The sequence below is a fragment of the Hyposmocoma kahamanoa genome, unplaced genomic scaffold (assembly GCF_003589595.1).
Source record: "Hyposmocoma kahamanoa isolate Upper Pololo Valley unplaced genomic scaffold, ASM358959v1 138, whole genome shotgun sequence".
Classification (NCBI taxonomy): Eukaryota; Metazoa; Arthropoda; class Insecta; order Lepidoptera; family Cosmopterigidae; genus Hyposmocoma; species Hyposmocoma kahamanoa.
Window position 1 is genome coordinate 328,302 of NW_020653492.1, and position 22,494 is coordinate 350,795.

General features: G+C 35.0%; 1 protein-coding gene across 1 annotated transcript in view; it reads right to left on the bottom strand.

Annotated features, from left to right (window-relative positions):
- Positions 1 to 16,656, bottom strand: part of LOC113240441 — a 71,347-nt gene extending 54,691 nt beyond the window's left edge. The window contains exon 1 of the mRNA XM_026477753.1: positions 16,562 to 16,656. The gene's annotated coding sequence lies outside the window, so the exon portion shown is untranslated. The remainder of the gene's footprint in view (positions 1 to 16,561) is intronic.
- Positions 16,657 to 22,494: the final 5,838 nt, after the last annotated feature.

Consider the following 22,494-nt stretch of genomic DNA (forward strand, 5'->3'; position numbering starts at 1 on the left):
GTTATTCCCATGTCCAAGAATTATCTATTTGGGCCCACTGTGAGCCGTATAAGAGCGAAAAAGACGTTGTGCCTGTCGCAAAGGCGCCGGTTCAAGCGGAAGCTAATTTTTTAATTTATTTCGAGTAAACAAATTCATACAGCCAGTAGTACACTCGGTTTTAGTTTCATGTCTTCTCCGCATGGACAGTGGTGCCATATTATTTTCCCGTGAAAGCGTTTGTTGTATCTCTCTGGTTGAAAAAAAATACCGCGAATACTTCAGAATTTTGGTTCATGGATTTTGACTTACCAGATTTTACTCAAGACAAATATAATATGAAGAAAGATTTTCAGAAGTTTTAATCAATGGATTATACAAAGATGAAAAGGGAGCTTTAAAAAATAGAGTTTACTTAACAGACTAGATGGACATTAATATGTATATAATAGGATTTAATTTATTATGAAGAAGTAGATGAAGGCAGAAGAATTGACTAAAGACGTTGACTTACCGGATCTTACTAAAGACGGATATAAAGAAAGAAGAAGTTTTATTAATAGATTATACTAATGATCAAGAAGAAGTTATAAGAAAAAAACTTTAATACAGACATTTATTTCGTGGACTATATCAGTAACTCACCGCTGAAGACGAGGCAGAATGATCTTTGACCCTAGCCTGTTCTTTTTGGACGAATGGAAGGAAAAAAAAACTGGTTTGTAATTTTGTTGTAGAGCGAAAACGATTGATTTTTTTTTCTCGCAATTGAAGTGAAAAGTAAAGTTTTCTCCTCGAGACTAAAAGCCAATATAAGCCCTCAGAGTAATAGACATCGTCGCTAAAGCTCAGTTGTCTAACCGTTAACAGTTGTATATTATATTGGCTCATTTTAATCCCTCGATAAAAAAAATACACTATGGACATGAAACTTTTTGAGATTGCTTTATTAATTTATAATTATATGAATCTAATTATAATTATTTCAAATTCAATTTGTTTACTAATTTAATGTGACAAATAATTTATGAATGCTGAGTACTCCTTAATGGGATATATATTACAAATTAAAAGAATTATTTAATTTTTTACTATAAATAAATAATTATTTATATTGAATATCACGATGTTGGACCACCATTATATTAAATTATTTTTGTAAAAACACTCCATCAGCTCGTTACAATTATTAATACAAAGATCGAACACTTAGAAAAATTCGAACCAACGTCTTCCAGCAAACCGTGCAAGACGCTATGCCAACTAAGCCACGGAACGAACTCGACTTGTTTCAGATACAAATGAAATTATTAGGAATGAACCTTCGTATTAAATTATAATAATAATAAACAGGTACATATATAACTCCATCAGGTACGTACCTAACGTTTCATATTGAACACATTACATTTTCATTAACAGTAGAGTGCCATAATAGCTACTTATGAATAACTGAGAATGCCATATTACAAACAATGTCATCCTAATGTCACAATATCAGGAGCTTATAACAGTAGACTATATTTTAAGAGCTGTGAACATTAATATTATGCAAGAATATAGTGTTCAATTACATGGTTTATAGAGGCCTATTAACCTGGTTAATATTTTATGGTTTCACAAGCTTATTGATTTAGAAGCTGAAACATTGGCTTTGACTCTGGTGTCGATATGCCGCAATTTCATTCATCATCAACCCACTGTTAGGCACGGGTCTCCTTTCAGGCGAGAGTTTAGGACATAGTCCTCCAGTCTGGCCCAATGCGGTTTGGGGACGTCACACTGTGAATCTTCTACGACGTGCACGTTTCAACATGATGTTTCATTCGCCGAAAACATAATGGGAAATTTAAATTTAATTTTACATATACAGTCCGAGAAAGCAGAGGTTTATAGGATTTGAACCCACGGACATTCTTAACGAACATTCTTAATTTCAAACAGTATGAAATCTTCATAACATTGGTCCTTTAATGCCTTTAGTGCCCCATCGTTACAGTCTTAGTCGATCCAGTCTTGGAATCACTATAGACGTATTATTAGACCTATATTCATTGACTTACAATTGTATGGACGTCGGGTCCGCGCTAAAAAGTGTCCGAACTTATAGGGCGTTAAAATCGTATACAGAGTGTCATTCACGCTTTAGTCTTCGTTTGTTCGACTGACAGCGAAGCAAGCAAAATTAGACAGTATTGCGATGACATTACAATTTAAATTCAACGTTTTAGCTTTTTCATATTCCTTTACATGTCACTACGTTTAAATACGTTGACTTGGGACATTTTTTTCGTGATTTTTGTATTAGACTCGTCGTCCATTTATTTGTAAGTCAATGGTTAGTACTTACAATATATATACTTCTCGTCTTTAACCCGTCAGGGTAGTCAGATACCACAGCCTCATCAATGTACTCAATAAATTTTTGTCTATAAAACGAGTTATGAATTAATCAATTTTAAGTATAGAAAATTAACACGAAACATATAAAAAGAAAACTGGTTAAATGTCAGTGTTATTTCGGGTGATAATTAGTTAAGAATAAACCTGTTATCGATGTGAAGTTCTTATGAAAACATCTGGACGACCAACTACCGTTTTTAAGATTTAACAACACCACGGAGAAAAGTGCATCGTCTTCAGTTAAAAGCATTTATTTCTATCAGGTTTGTGAAAGTTATTAAAAACTGGCCGTTCCATAACCGGGCATAGTGTTTGAGTTTCAGATTTCAGTTGTTTAACTTGCGATTACAACCCATCGAGCCATTGACGAACAGATTTTTCCTTATTTTTATGGTATTTAAGAATAAACTTTTATACGTTATTATGTACTGGAAGAACCACACCAATTAACTAAAAAAGATACATGACTTACAAATAAGACTGTTAAAGAAAATCATAGCCCTGAAAGCTAAATACAAGCATGAAGATAATTATGATAAACTATTCCAATACTGTAAAGTATTAAATGTTTATGATACAGAAAATTTAGCGTTGTGTCTGAGTAAAAACAAAAAATTCCATTTTTGGAGACGGAAAAAAGACTATCAAGACTAAGAATATTGAATAGCAATTGTACATTTAAACTTCCAAATTATAACAAGAATATGGTCAATTGTACTTCCAGATGTGTTAAACAGGGTACTAAAGGGGTTAGTACAAAGATTAGAATCAAGAAATGAAAGGATCTGTCCCAAATCGATTAGACGACACTTGGCTAGGGAGTAGTATTATATAAGAGTTGTTTAAGTAAATACAAGATTTTGGAGTGAGTAATAATGTTAACATGCCGCTGTGGAATTTACTAAGGCGCATAATTTTAGAACAACAAAATTTTATCTTTAGTGATGTGAAATAACTTTTGTAATCTTTCGAAATAAGCAGTTTCAAATTTTTTTTAAATCTTTTTAACCAGTTAATTGGTGTGGTTTCTCTATTGGTCTGGTCCAAATAGTTTGCTAGGGTTAATACCCTTAGGTATAAATTAAGCCACGATGTGAGCAGTAGGGTTCTTTGTGAAAAGGTTCGTCCAGGGAAGTACTGCCACCTCACCTATTTCTGTCGCCAAGCAATAATGGTCACATTACTGCGTTCCGGTTTTAAAGGTTAAGATTGCTGTTGATTAACAATAATAATATAATAATAATAAACAACGCACACACTCACAGGCCCGCACTAGGAAAACCCTGTATCACCGGTGCCATGGACACAGACAACCACAAATTACACCCAACCTCACGAGAGAAATAAATGTAGGCCATACAAATATTTCTTCCGGCCCGGGAATCCAACCCGGCTCTTCGTAGCAGTAGCAGTCCAGCATGGTAACAGTGTGGCCTTGGAGGTAGTTATTACAGACTACAGGCACATGGAACTGGTCAAGTTATGTCTCAGGGTTGCGATTTAAAGCCCTGAGTGGCACTGGCTTGGCGGTAAGCGAAACGCCTGTCCAAAGCAGTTGCTATCGCCAGGTGCAGGACTATGTTTGTCCCTTCACTTTGGTAATGTAAATAAAAGTAGTTTTGAAAAATTTGTTTCCTAAATTTGGTTTTCCAGTAATGGATCCGGGATCTCTCCACATATAGCGCTAAAAGAGGTACTAACCGCTAAGCCAAGTCGTTTCATTGAAAAATATTGGTTTTAATCAAATTAGCACATCAAGATGCTTAATAGAATCTATAACAATGATATAATTTATTACTTCAAATCGCAACTTTGGTTTAGTAAAGAAGTATCAGCAAAATTACAATCTTTTAAGAAAGAGGAAGGTTTTACGAACGAAATTAGTCGCAAACTTTTTTAAGTTTTCAATACGAAATATAAAATTTTACATATACATGATTTGTTTCATGTAGTTCGGATTTTAATAACTTTCACGCTTTCATGGGAAGTGACAATTATAATTGTAAATTTATCATGAAAAATAATTTTAATAAATCGCACATGACAACTAACATAGAATTATCTCAAAAATGGCTTAAAGTTATATATTACCTATTTAGTTTTAAAGCGACAGTGTTGTCCTGTCACTTTGAAATTAAATCGTATATGAATGACACATAAATACGGCGAAATTTTGGAGATTTCTCTTCGTTTGTCATTTTTAGCCAAAAACAAACTTTTAATGTATAATCACATGTGGCTTTATTGCGTTTACATTGTTTTTTATTGCTGTTCTTATAACTATGATCACCCCTAAAAAATGATTGAACAATTTTATAACCTCCGTTCAAATCTAAAAGGGTAAATCCCAATCCTGTTACACATCGCTATATTATTCTTATATATAATAATTTTTCATAGTGTTTATTTATATGTCACCGTTGAAATATTATCTGATAGGTACATCGGTTTACTTTTGCCCCGATGTGTCTCAAAGGCAACATTTATATTTATCTCAATTGATGTTTATTACATGAGTGGAAAGGCATGGGACATTTTATTAAAAACGTTATAGCAGGAAATATCGATGGAAGGGGCAGTATTTTCATAATCCGGTAGCTGAAGTATTTTTCTATATAGACTATTATATAAAATCTCTAAACGACAGACTTTTTTTATTAAAGTCAGCAAAAAAAAAGAAACAGTTGTGGATCAATTAAAAAAATGACACTTTCAATGACAGATGATTACACTGGATTTATTATTTCTTAAAGTTTTATGAATAATTAATAATAATAAATAAAGCATACACTCATAGGCCCTCACTGGGGAAACCCCGTGTCGCGGATGCCATGGACACACACATAGAGCACCACAAATTACACCCAAACTCACGAGAGGAATAAATGTAGGCCATGCGAATATTAAAGGCATATGGGACTTGTCAATTTATGTCTCAAGGTGACGGGTCAGTGGTAGTAGCAGTGCCACTCAGATCTTTGTGATTAAAGTTTTAAGTGACACTGCAACTTTACTGTTATGGACAGGCGCGTAGCTCACCATCAGCCGCACGACTTGTTCGTCCCGTAATCCCGATCCCGTTTAATATTTTTGATATTTAAAAAAAAATGTCCCGGCCTTGGAATCGAACTCGGGACCATTCGGCAACTGAGGCAGTTGAATGAAATTAATATTATTTGAACATAAAATTTAAGATAGCAACATATTTTCTACCGGTCACGACTATAAAATATTTGTGAGTCCAAAATGGACATCATCCTTTCCGAAAGTACTCAACTCTTACTGCAAAAAAAATGGCATAAAATTAAAACATCATTAATTAAGAAACGTTCTTTATATTAAAATAAAAGATCATTAAGAAAATCATAACATTGAATAATACCTAGAAATTTCCTTGTTTTCTGTTATGATTCGAAAATAAACCCGTTTCCACGGTATCTGACGTCTTTAACGACGTAATGTTTGTCCTGTTGGATGCGGGTTACCTATAAAACGTAAATAAAGGCCATATATATTCAAGCTTTCAAGTCCTTCATTCCGTCATCGTGGAACTGGACGTAGGTTGGGGTTCCACGTCCGTGTTGTGGATATTCCAAAGATTAGCTTCAGACGATAAGACGATAGTCTAACCTAGAACACTAAAAGAAATAGCGAACTAGGGCGATTGTGTTGTAATAGTTTATTTGTTCGCAATACCACTGCACTCAGTAGTGAACCTGAGGATTTTTCCTAACCTTTGATAAAGAGCATCAGCAAAATGAAATTACAAAACGCATACAACTGAGATGAACTCTGATTATATACTCGTAGGATGGACTGCATTCAGTAGACTGGATGACATCTTAAAATCGATTGATACTCCATAGTGTGTAAAAACCCGCTTATTTAACCATTGTGTCTTACCCACTATGACTTATGGTGCCGAGATGTGGACTCTCACATAGAACAAAGCCGTGTACAGAATAAGAGTCGCGCAATGAGCCATGGAGTCAGTCATCAGAAGTTTCGTTTCCACATTTATATGGTGAACGACAAAGGAGTGGAATTCTCTACCTGCAGATTTGTACCTTGAACGCTATAACTTGGGTCTTTTCAGGGCGTGAGTGAATAGGCACTATTTAAGTGTGCACGCTACATCGTTGACCTCATATCTTCGCTTTCTGTCAGGTGAGATGGAGGTCAAATGAGCACTTATTTACTTATAAAAAAAGCTAGTATAGTCAAGGTATTAATCTCTCAATCTTCGTACTTTTAACAAGTAAGTTAAAAAAAACTGTCAAAAATTACCGGTTGCAGAAAAGGCGGGAAAGAACGCAGTAAAAGAGGCACAAAACGCCACAGAAAAGTTCTTAGAGAAAACATCCAGGGAATAACAAAACCTCCAATCAGAAGATTTTTTTTTTAATACCTAGTAATGGGATGAAAGAGTCGTGCGCCTGGTGGTAAGCGAAACGCCTATCCGTAACAGTTGCTATGCCACTCAAAGTTTTGAAGCACAAAGATATTTTTTTTTATAAAATGTAAGTGCGCATTTGACCTCCATCTAACTTGATGTGAATGGCGAAGGCGGTAACCTATCACAAACTCGATTTTTTTTCCGAAATAACTTTTGTTCGCATTTTCATTACACCGAAAACCGAATTGTAACGAAACCGTTGTTATTTCAGGATATGTTGGATGTTCATCGTAAAGACACGATTAGGTTCGGTTAGGTTAGGTTAAGTTCCCCTGAGTAGGTCATGAGGTGGAGGAGATCCGCCCAACGGAAAGTGTTGGCGCAAAGGCGAAGTCGGCTGGAGGAGCCGAGCGCGGGCGAGCAGACTGTGGCGGCTGTTCGTCCAGTCCTCAAGGAATGGGTAAGCAGGCGGCACGGTTCGCTCACTTACCGATTGGAGCAGATCCTGTCGGGGTACGGTAGCTTCGGCAGGTATCTGTGCCACATAGTCGGTAGAGAGCCACTGCCGGCATGTCATCACTGCTCTTGCAGTGAGGACACTGCCGCCTATACGCTTGCAGAATGCCAAACGTGGGCGCAACAACGCGCTTTCCTCGCTGCAGTGGTGGGAAATGACCTCTCGCTGCCGGCCGTGGTCAAGGCCATGGTCGCCGACGTGGCGTCGTGGGACGCGATGGCCTCATTCTGCGAGGAAGTGATGGCGCAGGAGGCCGTGGAGCGTAGTCGAGAGGACGATCCACTCTCGGCTCCGATCCACAGGAGGAGAGCGGGACGAAGAAAGCGGGCTCTGGGGAATCCTGCCGCTTGAACATAAAGGGACCCTGGCGACGGTAGCGCGCTGTCAAATATTCCTGGCAGTCCCCTGCGTCTAGGAGAACAGGGTGAACTATTCCCACTCTGGACTCTGGGAGGATCCGTGCAAACGGACGGCACCGGTGGGTTCGCGGAAGAATACGGAAGCGTCCCCGAGTTCCCGCCACAGGGTGCGTGAAGGAACACGCCCGGAGTTTTAGTGGGTCGGCCTCTCTTCTTAGAGAGGAGAGTCCCACATAACACCGAGCCGTAACGCATTTCTCCAGGTAAAAAAAAGATTAGGTTAAGTTAGGTTTAAAAGAAAAAACATTTTCCTCTCAAAATTACTTTCGAGGTTATAAAAATTCGAGCAAAGGTTATTTCTGAAAAATGTCATTTCGGACTAGTGATAGGTAACCGCGAAGGCTCTGGTTTATGGTGGTAGTTGGTAGTGAAACATTGATATTCAATAAACTGAATATTAGTGGAGTATTTTCGCAAAATATTTATAAATGTCATGGTAGTCAAAACATTATGATATTTAATATCATTAATAATTCATCAATGTTCCATTAATTTGTCTTCGCTAAATATTAAGTTTTATGTATTAGTCTAGTTTCTTCATGATAGAGGTAAACTTTATTAAACGTAATTTGCTCAAATAGACCGTGTGAAATAAACTGGAATGTATTGCTTTTAATAACGTGTAGATGTTTGCTTTTCGGGGTCCCGTTACGAAATTGCGAGAAATCGACTTGAAACTTGATAGAGCATTTTCTCCCTTGGTACTAAAGTTGGTAAACTGAAAATCTTAAATTAAGAACGGTGGTAGCCTGAACGGAGAACCTTAGTATCATTACGATGTTATCCAGTTACAGTAAGTTACATTTACCGTTGCGATAGGTTGCCAGTCTAGTCGTTTTTTGAAGAACCCCATATCCTAGTTCTAGCGCAAAGGAAACTACTACACGAGGGAGCCTTCACATCTTTGGCGTGGTCTACGTATGTATGTATGTAAATTGAAATTTAAGAACCAAATTACAATATTATTGTACAAAGGCGAGCTTATTCCATAAAGGAATTCCACCCAACTAATCTTTTAAATATTGGTTTTTGGGTTGCCAATAAAAATAAATGAATAAATTGAATGCTACATACTTAATAAATAGACAGATAGATTTAATATATCAAATGTACGTACGAACTCATTATATTAAAAAAATATTGATACACTAATGCATATTTATTTTTCGCCATTTATCAATATGGCTGCCATACATCATTTTTGGCAGCAGAAAAAAAATTAACTGATTAAAAATCTTCTTCTTCAATCGTAACTTGGGGTAAAAATTTTGAAGTCTAGCGGAGGACGAAAGCCGAAGTGTCCGCGCGCCTCTGTACGTAGGTAGTATATGGAGGCTCTATTTCGAATATAAGATCTCACAATTGTTAGAAATGTAAGGCATACTTCCCGTTATAGTGGAAATAAGATATTTATGGCATTGTTGTATCCATGTATCTCGACCGTCTCACTGTTATATTTCTTTTTCTTGGAACCTATGCCAAATAGGTTAGAAGTATTTTAGGTAAAAATAGAAATATATAATAACAATAATAATGCCAGACAATCACACCAATTTTCTGGTCTCGAACTAGGGAATTTCCTGTACTATGAGCACCAAAATAACAATAACTTTGAGGCAATACTCAGAATACTCAGATAAGAACCAAATTAAAAATGTCTGTTTCCTAAACTGGTCCAAATCGGAAACCGAACCCGGAACCTCCTCATCACGTGCCCATAGTACTGTTGTGCTACTAAAGAGCATAAGTACACCCCGTAATCGAAACCTGAAAACGTGCCGCAATCCAAGCCCGAGGTTTCGAAATTTTAATCTATAGTAAAATGAAAGTATAAATAGATATAGGAAATGAAACTTTAAATCGCGTATATTTGTTTTTTCAAACAAACCGACGTTTCGGGCCCTTTACACACGGTCACGGTTGACTGAGGTGGTACAGTCTTCAGGACGTCTACAGGAATTTAAATCGATAAAAAAATGCGATTAGAATTAGAATAGTCCCATTTCCTATGTGTAACAATCGCGAAAATCTAAGAACTCGATATATAAATAGATATATCAAATGTAAATAAATATTTTGTAAGCTCTAACATGAGGTGTTTGAACATCCCAAGACTTCAAAAGGGCACCTTATATGCCAGGCATCAAAGTTGTGAGGATGTGCTCTGTTCCTTTGGCGGAACGTATGAATTTTTAAATTGGTACTACGTAAAGTTGGTCTGTGAAATCCTAGTGGTTGCACAGAGTGCTGGGGACATTCAAATACAAAAGACACGTTAGAAGAGCAGTAAGCGTTAATTGTCTATATGAAAGAGTACGTCCAGAAAAGTACTGCGTACATCATATCTACGTTTACTGCTAAGCAGTAATGTGAGCTTGACTGCGCCCCGGTTTTAAAGGGTAAAGGTGTTAGTGAAACAGGCACATCGGACTTGTCAACTTTATGTCTCAGGGTAATGGACGTAGTGGCAGTGCTCCACAGGTCTTTGCGATTTAAAGTTCTGAGTGGTGCTGCAACTGTTACGGGTAAGCGTGTCACTTACCACCAGGCGCACAGGCGTCAGTTGACATCATATCGCACTGTTATTACAATAGTGTTGTAACTCAAAATTCGTGAAATTCAAGATGTAAAATTTGATTCTCTACACGTCAATAAAACCGCCGTTAGAATATTGTAAGAGACATTTAAAAGATATCTACTTAACTCAAAATAAGACAAAACTTATGTGAGCTAGTTCTGGACAAAACAGTCCTTACTCAAAAAAATTAAAACATATTTTCCCTTTTATTTTTAAATATATTTGGCAAGCAGAAAACTGTTTAGATGCCTGTAATAAACGTTAACTTAATATAACTAAATTAAAAATCTTTCACGGAAAGTGACTAATTCGTTTTTCATCGATTCTGAAAAAATGCACTTTTTGAGCTCATACACTATTGTAGTAACAGTACGATATAATTAAAGCTTTTTTATCGGTTACAGGAAAGTGCGCGAAACCGGATTCATCCCCTAGTTTGCCATCCTTAGAGGTGGAATATTTTTTTCAAATTTAAAAGGGGACAATACTTAGATACCCTCTTTCTAACAAATAAAGAATCGTCGTAATCGGTTCACAAATGCCGAAGTAATCGCTTAATATACATACAAAAATAAAATATAGTCGAATTATGGACCTCGTCTTTTTTTGAAGTCGGTTAAAAAGAAAAAGATGCAAATGTTTATTGTAGTACATACATTACGTATACGTGTCAGTTTGAAAAATGAGTGACCTTAAGTTTATTAAAAACTTATTTCGGAATTCATTTTTATTTTTTAATTTAGAACTCCTTGAACTGACGTTACTTTATTAAATTTATAGCATTGACTTACAAATAAATGGACGACGGGTCTAATACAAAAACCACGAAAAAAATGTCCCAAGTCAACCTATTCGAAATTTAAATTGTAATGTTATCGCAGTATCGCGCTGTCAGTAGAACAAATGAAGACTAAAGCGGAGTGTCGCGCTCTGTATACGATTTTAGCGCCTTACAAGTGCGGACACTTTTTAGCGCGGACCCGACGTCCATATAATTGTAAGTCAATGATTTATAGCGAAAATAAATAAAAAAATTGAAATGAAAAAATTAAGTGAGGTCGATATGCTTTTTGAATATGGAGAAAATAGAAAATGGAGTTTCGGGTATTCCGTTTCTCATCTGCAATCAGAACATCAAAACTTGCGAATTATGAAACTACTTTTGCTACACCACCCGTATTCACCAAATTTGGCCCCATTTCACTGTTTTATCGATTTGTATCAAATAAGGAAATTATAGCTGAAATAGAGGCTTATTTTTCAGTTTGACAAAAATATTTTTTTCATGGGTTGAAAAAATTGAGACATCGCTGGTCAAGGTATATAGAGTTAAAAGGAGATTATATACAAAAATAAACCAAAATTTAGAAATAAAATATTGAATAACAATCCAATAAAAATTTAAATACAGTGAATAGCGATACCCCTAGCCGGGGCTGGTAGCTGTAAAGGTATGTAACCAGGTAACGAAATACTTTCATAGATGTCTCATAGATGGCGCTACGGCTAAAAAGTCGTTCAATGCCAAATATAAAGATCCGACAAACAAGCACATAAAGAAATTCATCGTCATAGAAACATAGAGTCTATTGAATCCGGCCGGATCGAAGGAATTTTATCTTCGATCGATTTGTATTAATAATTAAAAATAAAAGTTTCTTTTTTCTTCTCAATATCACGGACTTATCAAATCGCCCTCGTACATACTGTAATATACAATACTGTATTTAGGTTAATATGATATTTTTAAGAACGAAGATGGTTAATGTTAAGCAAATTTCGCCATCATTCCACTGTAGACTAATTGTTTATTTGTTATCGTTTTATTGCAAATATTTTCATATTTTTAGTGCGCTCCACTTCCATAAAAGCTTGTTCGTTATCGACAATTCGCCGATCAATTAAATAAAACTAATGCTTTTGGATGTGACAGCCATACACTTTTATTACAATATCACATTAAAAGTTCATTCCTAATGCCTTTCATACATGCATCATGCTGGTACATTCTGTTTTTAACCGACTTCAAAAAAGGAGGAGGTTCTCAATTCGACTGTATGTTCTTTTTTTTGTATGTATGTTACGCGATAACTCCGGTATATGTGAACCGATTTTCATGATTCTTTTTTGTTCTAAAGGGGGTACTTCCATAGTGGTCCCATTTCATTTTGAAGAAAATCATCCACCTCGAAGGGTGACAGTTCACGCATGAAGATCACGCAGAAAAGAAAACAAGCTAAAATAAAGTCAAAAACGAATTATTTAAAAATTAAATATAATATAACACATAATTTTTATATGGCAATATTTCTTTAAGTACTACAGAGAACCTGCTAAATTTTGATTTTCAACTGTAGTAAATTCTTATCTTATCTCTAACTTATCCCAAAATTTCAAAAATGCCCAGCGGTTTAACGACGGGCCGCGCCGCCCGTTGCTCCATAAGTCGCCATCAGGCGCTTGTCGACGTCGGATCTATGTCAATTTTTCTCCGCCTTTTATTCGCTAAGTCTGAGTAATTATTTGGAATAGAAAATTCGGATTGTGAATCTCAACATCGATAACATTAGCTCCGCGACCAGTCGCTAGATGGCGTAATAGGCGAATTAAAACGCGCAAGAAATTTAGCGAACATAAGGTTATTATACAATTTATAAAGTATTGCAATCAAGTTTTTGTAGACGCTCTCCGCGACTTTTACTTCTTGTTTGTGAGGATATTTAGTTCTATACAGCTCTACGTTTGTACGCACTAGTAAAATGTGAAACTTATCTGTTACTTGTTTGCTGCTATTAGACGCCTTGTCACTGATAGCCAAGTGTTTGTTTGGTTCATCACTTTCAGTCTTCCAAACAATAATACAAATGTTTGTCTGTAATGTCTTCTTGTATTTTTTATACATATTCAAGAATAAGACAATTTCTTGCAAAAGGTTTTGTAATAATAATATTAATAAATATATTCTTTTTATACATAGGTATGCCTATATTTTAAAAGTACAATAAATACTTTATCTTATGTCCGATTATTTTAAGAGTCTACATGGGATGTTTTGATGGTCGACGACCGGTTGATCGGCCCAAATAAATGGAGGATAAAGTGGAGAAAGACCTCCGCGCCCTGTACTCAGATCAGAGACCTGAAAGAAGATTGCACAAGACTGGGCGCGCTGGTGCCAACACGTATCGGGAACCAACACCCACTTCAGGCTGCTGAGCCTGTGTTATAAGTTTGTCCGATCGTACAAAAAGAATAATTAATAATAAAAATAATAAACTAAGGAAGAAATTTGTTAGGAAATCAATAATGTAATGGATTGAATTCTCTTAAAATAAACCTTTCCTCAAAATATTCTTTTAAAGTCTTCGACCACGAAAAAATCTCGTTATACCTAAGCACAATCGACGTTTCTGACGAAACGGCTTTTATTGTAAAATATTTCCACGTATACAGTATATAATCCAGTTTTCTTTCATCATCAGTCGCAGAACTATATTATTGTTTGAATTAAATTTTTCGGTTCCAAAAAGAAAGCCTTTTTTGGAAAGGAGGTCCAAAGTCGCCCGTCGGCGTTTCTCAAACTGCCTTGGAGGTTTTTCGAAAAATTAAAAAAGGGTAGGGCAACACGTAGTTTGCTTAAATCATTCATTACAAATACTGAAATGCTCTAGAAGCACTCAAGTAAAAAAGTTTCGTTTACATTTTTATCTTACAATATTCGAAAAAATTGTTTTTCTCATTGAAATTATTTCATACAATGACATTATTTAGACAAGGCAAATGGAACAAAATTTTTCCCAAAAACCATCAAAATTATAAACTGAGAAAAATTACAGTCACAAATCAAAAATCAAAATAATCTTTATTTCATAGGTAAGCATTATAACATTTGCAATCGTCACATTGGTTAAACTCTATCGCTCATTCGTAAGGAAGATTTCCCTGAGAAGAATGAGCAAGAAACTCTAGGGCTACAAAAAATATAACGTTATTTACAAAGAGCAACTTCTTTGTAAATAGAATAGACGGGTGACAATGATCGCTTCCCACCAAGAAACTCGTCTGATCCTTTGAACCTGCGTGCCGACAGGTCCGTCACAAAAGTGAAGATTTGGTAGTGGACTTTAGAGTCAACAGCTTAGCGGTGGCAAATGCATAACGGGAAGTGAGCGTGCCTACAGCTCCGGTACCTATCTGGAGAATAGAAGAGCACTTTACGTGCACCCGGAGAACTCACCCGAGTTACTAGCTTTTTGAGAACCGTATGAATTCCGTGACAACGGTCTATGACAACGCTGTCCGCGTGCTGATCTGGGGTCAAGGCCTGAATTGTTTTTATTACACCAAGTGACAGGACATGCAGGTCGAGCGCCTGGTGAAACCTTACCCTTCAATACTGGAACACAATAATGCTGACATTACTGCTTTGCGGCAGAAATAGTTAAGGTGGCAGTACTACTCTGGAGGATCTCTGTCACAAGGAGCTCTACTGAGACTAAAACTATATACTACTAATAAAACTTATAAGGTACTTAGTAATGTGCCCTATCCGCGTAACAAGAGGTTGTTAGTGAGGCTCATCAAAACTTAAGTAGAAATATGTGAGACTGTTCCATTGCCACTTTACATAACACAAAAGAAATCCGCCTACTGGAAGTAACATTACATTACATTCCTTGTTATTAAATCGATATTTTCCACGAAATCTCAAAGTCAAACCAAAAGATCAAATTACAATATTTTTTTTAATAATAATAATAATAACGCACACACTCGACATAGCGCTGCACTAGGGAAACCCTGTGTCGCGGGTGCCATGGACACACACATAGACAACCACAAATTACACCCAAACTCACGAGATAAATAAATGTAGGCCATACAAATATTTCTCCCGGCCCGGGAATCGAAACTGGGACCTCTGCGTCGCAGTCCGGCGTGCATTATATTTAATATTAACGGTACTGATATGCGATCTCTTTTACTTCATTTTCAGAAAAGGAAAAAGACAAAGTATTTAAAAAAGAGAAATGAATGAAGGCAGAATGAAATTCCTCAAAAGAGTTCCAAGACTTTAAATTGTATAAAAAAATTCATTTACCCGTCCAAACGCATTTAAAATTTTTATTTGTTTCATATAGATTGCGATTGGAAACTTATTCTTCAGAAACTCCAATAAAATGCCTTATGGGTTACAATTTATAATTTACAATTTTCGCAAAATTCCAGCTATATAAATACTACTCATATGTTTAATGTAACTCAATGGTTTAATGTTATTTCTAATTACTTTTCATTAATAAATTAAAATGGAATGTTCTTTTCTTAAATTAAAAAATAACTTATTAAGTTTTTGATGTATTTATGCTATTGCATTACAATTAGACGCAATCGGTTGCCTTTACTATCTCAATCGTGGAACCATTGTCATGGAACCTGTAAGTAGCCCGAAACATTGGTTTATTTGACAAGAAAAAAACAAATGTACGTGATTTAAATTCTAAAACATTATTTAATTTCCACTATTTTATAACTTTTTTCCATCAAAATTATCAGTTATGCCTATTCGTCCTAAAGTGGACAATAAGATAGGAAACAGGTTCACTACAAGTAATGAATATTGTTTTCTAAAAGCTGGTTTCTAAATCTAACAATATGAACGTTCAATTTCGTAGCAAAGAGGAACAAAGTACAACAATTTTAATTGTTGTAAGTAATGATGGTTATTACTGTATTAAAAGAGCAATAATCTTTCAAATGGAAAAACTGATTTTAATTTTTATCCGCGACCAAATCCGTAACACTCACATCTTAATAAAATTTAAAAGTAAGTGTCTATCTCCTTCATAATGCCTTTAATTGCTCTTTGAAGACAATATTAGGTTGTTTATAAATAGTTAACAAACGATTTTTCAAACATTTATCGCCATAAACTTTGTTTTTTCGTTCTTTCCAGTTTTAAGTTTATTCCGCACAAAGTTTTACGCACAAACTAACATTTGAAACAGAATTTCATTGTTAACACGTTTATGACATATTTTACGAAATACTTGTAATAAAATTAAAAGTATTTCAACTTGACTTTATCAGACTTCAGTTTCACAGATTATTTTCAAACTTATTTAGAAATCGTATAATCGTAATATTATGTCCTTTTAAAAAGTAATTTACGACTACAAAGATTTTTTGTTTGGAATTCGTGTTAAAACTGCACAAGTGTTCAAGTAATCAACTTTTTTATTGAATTTAAACTTATAACAAGGACTTACCTTCCAAAGATCTGGAGTCGAAGAATCGAAAAGTGTAAAATTCCTAAACTCTGGAGCTCAGAGATCGCGAAGGGGCCAAAGTACGGAGTGGTCGTGGACGCCAACAGGGTCCCCATATATAGGTTGAAGAAGGCGGGAAGGGGCGGTGCTACGCAAGCGTAGGCTACTCTCACACTAACGTAGACGTGATAAACATGAAGTCGGGTGAACTGTTTCGTAGTGTGAGTGCTGCTTTATAAAATCTGTTAGATAATTTTCAAAAATCATTACAAATCAATAATTAATATTCTTTTACATATGTAACAAAAACTTCTATCAAAATTAAGCACTATATTGTAATATCACATAATGAAATTTCACGTTTGAAACGATTCCATTTTTAAATTTGTTTAATTAAAAATACTTTTTCGATTCTTTCTCAAATACCATATTTATATGATGTCCCACGGCTTTGCGATAGGGAGGTAAAGTGTTTTAAATATTGTGGATAGAATATTCTGATCTAAGGAGACATTATTTTATTTTTAAAAGTAAAATAAAATATGTTTTTTAAATGTAATACTGCTTATATTTAATATTTGCTAATACTTAAATGCTAATGCATTTTTTATTAAAGTCGCTTGCTTCATTTGAAAATGGAATGGACTAATTTGATTTCTTGTTCTGGGGATACGTGAAACATTTAATAAACAAGAAGAAATTTGACAATGTGATTTTGAATATTCGTCATACAATGCAATTAATGTCGTATAATATAAAAATCAAAATCAAATCAAAATCAAAATAATCTTTATTTCATAGGTAAGCATTATTACACTTGAAATCGTCACAATGGTTAAACTCTACCGCTCATTCGTAAGGCAGATTCCCCTGAGAAGAATGAGCAAGAAACTCTAGGGGTTGCTCTTTGTAAATAACATTTACAATATTTTTTTATTTGAAACATCAGATTGAGACTACCTCCATGAGCTAAACGGGTTACTACCACGGATTTTTGTCATCCAAGTACGCAGAAGTTGTATAATAACCTTTAGTATAAAGTTTTTGTTTCACTATAGTTTTAAACCTCGTGAAAGGCAAATTTTGTATATCAACCGGAATCTTGTTATAGAAGCGTATACATTGCCCCTTAAATGATTGTTTGACTTTGTGAAGACGACTATCAAGAAAAGCTAGTTTATTTTTATTCCTCGTATTAATGTTATGTCTGTCACTATTTTTCATAAAGAAATTACTATTCCTTTTAACATAAATTATATTTTCATAAATGTATTGTGAGGCTAGTGTAAGAATGTTAATTTCCTTAAACTTATCTCTCAAAGATACTTTGGGGCCCAGATTGTAAATTGCCCTAACTGCACGTTTCTGCAGGACAAAGATTCTATTGATATCGGCGGCATTACCCCAAAGCAAAATGCCGTATGTCATTAGACTGTGAAAGTAGCTGAAGTAAACCAATCTAGCGGTTTCGACGTCTGAAAGTTTCCTTATTTTTTTAATCGCGTACACTGCAGAGCTGAGCCGTTTTGACAACTTACTTATATGGGGACCCCATTGCAATTTAGCATCTAACGTTATACCTAGAAATACAACTGTATCCACAAGATTCAATTTTTCGTTTCTAACTACAATGTTTGTAACCGTCTCTCTAACATTGGGTAATGTAAATTTCACACAATTTGTTTTTTTCTCATTAAGAAGTAGGTTATTAACAGCAAACCAATCAACTACTTTAGATATAGCATTGTTCACATCGTCATAGGAACATTGGTGCCTTTTAACTTTAAATAATAAGGAAGTATCATCAGCAAACAATACTATCTCATGTTTTATACCCTCCATAAGGCTAGGTAAATCATTAATATAAACTAAAAACAAAAATGGGCCTAGAATTGAACCTTGAGGGACACCCATGCTAATTACAGACCCTGACGATCTCGTACCGTTAACATCGACCCTCTGTACCCTACCACGCAAATACGATTTAAGAAGGTCGAGATCACGTCCCGCCACACCATAATGGCGAAGTTTCCTGACCAGTGTATCATGGTGCACACAATCAAAAGCCTTGGAAAGGTCACAGAATACACCAATAGCATCATGTGAGACTTCCCATGCATCAAATATATGATTAATCAACTCTACACCAGCGTCGGTTGTAGAGCGACCCCGAGTGAAACCAAATTGTTTAGGAGACATTAAATTATTACTATAAAAATGTGCACACATCTGATTTAGAATAATTTTTTCAAATATTTTACTGAGAGTTGGTAGTATTGATATAGGTCTGAAATTGGTGGGGTCAGAAATACTACCAGATTTGAAAAGTGGAATAACTTTACTTTGCTTCATGAGGTCAGGAAAGACACCATCATCAACACATTTATTAAAGACACAGGCTAAGTAAGGCGCAATACAATCAACTATAGAACTAATTACTCTGACTGAAAGACCATCAAGATCAGCAGTATTTTTTATATTTATAGACTTAAAGGCCTTAACAATATCGTTTGGAAATACATGACGGAACCTTAAATTAGTGATACTAACTGCATTATTTTCTTTTAGTAAGCATTCAGCGGCCGTGGGAGATGAATTTAACGAATTAGTAGTCAAAATTGGAATGTTGGTAAAAAAATTTTCAAATATTTTAGCAACTTCTGCGTCTGTGTTTACAATTTTGTCATTAAATCTTAGTTGAAAATCTAAGTTACGAGGTTTGACCCTTCCAGTTTCGCTATTTATAATATTCCAAGTCGTTTTTACTACATTCGCGCTGCTTTTTATTTTATTATTAATAAACATTGCTTTGGCTGCCACACAAACACGTTTAAACATTTTCGAATATTTCCTAACAAAATCATTAAAACTGTTACTAGTGTTATAAGTTCTTTCATCGTAAAGATCGTACAGCCTTTGTCTACTTTTGTGAATTCCCACAGTCGCCCATTCACTAAATTTCAATGAATTATTAATAGTTATGATTTTGGACTTAAAAACATTATCACGTTCACTTTTCACTATGTTGAAAACTGAATTATACAATTTATTGGGATCGTTAACGTACGGAATGTCAGTTAGTTTAAGCATTACGTTATTTCTATAAGCTTTAAGTCGACCATTATTTATCGGAACACATGTGATATCCTTTTTCGGCATTTTGTCAACAGTTATATTAAAAGTGGCCAATTGACCGCAGTGATCTGAAGTTAATTTATTTATAATAGATTTATTACTAGGTACGGCGTTGGTATAAATGTTGTCTAAACAAGTGGCAGTAGTAGAAGTTATTCTAGTAGGCACCAAAAAAAGATTCACAAGGTTATAACATTGGAAAAATGATATGAGCCTACTGCTAGCACTGGAATCTTCTAATAAGTTAACATTGAAGTCACCACAAACAGCAATATATATATATATATATATATATATTGCTGTTTGTGTATATATATATATAGGTCAGCAATGAACTTATCAAAAAATTGAAATTTGCATAGAAATAGATGGAACACATTTTGAATAGTTAGTAAATTTGTTGCAAATGCTGTAGACACTCGTACAATAAAATCGCAAGTTTGTTTCTTTTTTAATAAATTGTATAATTGGATAGTGTCCTTTTAATTTAAGATATTATGCTACTTAAAAGAAATTAATTCTTGTAATTGACCCTTTCGATAGACATCAAGAAAATACAATTTTTTTTTACATTTATACGGTCGGATTTCCTGAAGGGGCAAGCAACTTTTTCAAAATCTATGAATGCGGTTTTACTTATTTTTAAAAATAAAATAAGTAAAACTGCATTCATCTCGCACCTCTAACTTACTCGGTATTTATGTGCGAAATTTTATTTGAAATTTACCATGAGTTTTACGACGAAAACACCGTGATGAACCCGACGATTTACGTCGACGAATTTTCACAACCCTCGGGACCAACCCGCATAGGGCCATGGCGAACTATGGCCGAAATCCTTGCCTAAGAAACCCGTGTCCAGCAATGGGACGTATAAATAAGTTAATGATGACGGTATTCATATATTTTTTGTGAAAATACTCCTGTAGTTTGGTGTTATTATATATACAAAGGACATTGAGTTACAATTATAACAAAGGACGAAAAAATACAACGAAAAATTCCGATCCAGGCAGAGCGAAGGAATTTGTCTTTGTGTTGTTCATTCTTTGAATCAATGATGATAATAAAATAACGACTCCATGAAGCTAAATATCCTTTCTACAATATTCAATGTACTTTCAAACCATGTCACATAGCAGGACACCCTGTCTTTAAGAATTATTTAAATAGGTTAAACAAATACTATAGTATAATTAAGCACAATATAAATTTTATTGAATTAATATTCAATTATTTTTACTCCACTAGTTTTTTTAATATTAATAATACAAAGATAGAACACTTAGAAAAAATCATTCGATCCGGCCGGAGTCAAACCGACGTCTCTTAGCAAACCGTGGCAGACGCTACACCAACTAACCAACTAACCACGGAACGAACCAGCGGACCTCACGAATTTTTCTATGTGCTTGTTTGGCGGATCTTTGTATTTGGTTTTCAACGACTTTTTGGCCGTAGTATCATCTATGAAAAATCTATTAAAGTATTTCGTCACCCAGTTAGATTACAGTCCCAGCCCTGGCTAGAGATGTCGCTATTAATGCTAACTTTAATTGTTATTGAATTGATATTCAATTATTTATGTGGTAATAATTAAATACACTTTATAAATTAAGAATACGGCAATGTTCTATTTTTATTTTGGGTAGGCAACACTGCTTTTTCCTTGTAACGGCCGGATTTTGACTGTTTTAAGTTATTTATAGAAATAGAGTCCATCAATTTAAAATCAATTTACATTTTTTATACTTGCAAGTTTGTGGTCCTTCGAGCCGAATGTCTTTACAATGTTACGCCCATTAATGTCAAGTTCTTCAAAACACTTTTTCTCGTCAGGAATATCTTCAAGTATTCTAAGTATAATGGAGCACCAGTTATGAAGATCGAAAGCCTGTGTATATAAGGCGTTGCACATGCGTGTGTGTCAAAAGAAATTTTAACCAACGGAATTTCCACTCATCCTCTGGGATTGTTAGTCATTTAACAAAAGCTCGCGATGACGCCATTTTTGCAATTGTGTCAGAGTATTTATCGATAGAATTAGATACGTAACCACTTGTGATAAATTGTGACATGGGTATATAATGAGTTGACAATGTTAGGTCATGTTGTACACTTTGTGGAAATATAATACACACGTGTTTTATATTTATAACACAGGGCGTGAATTTCACAGAAATCCGCCCAGACACTGAAGGTACTTTTTAACCTTTGTTCCATGACTGTTATAAACACGCATTTAAAAGTTGCCTTTTCATTTATTAAATAATTTAAATCGGACAACTATGACCTATATAATATATACCATAAGGGCGCATTTACTCGACACGAATTTCATCGCTCTCACGCCGCGCGGGTACCGCGTTGCCGCCGCATGCGGCTGCATCCGTCTAACTGTCATGGCAAAGTACGCTCTATTAAAATTAGCCTTAACGTTTGTCTTTGGTCTACGCGGCGACCGCGCGGTTGTTTTATACAGAGGAATTTTAATGTTGTTGCCTAGTAAATAGAATTCAGATTCATCATTAATGTACGTGAAAGCTTGGTAAAGAAAGAAAGAAAGAAGTAAGAAAACTGTTTATTACACAAGCACAGACACGCATATAAACAAAACAATACAGGAAAAATAATAATAATAATAATACAAATTTTAAATTAATCTTTGAGGACCTGGCAGAGGCGAGAGTCTAAAATAAATAATGATAATAATAATAATAACCACCATTTACTTACAATATGGACGTCGGGTCCGCGCTAAAAAGTGTCCGAACTTATAGGGCGTTAAAATCGTATAC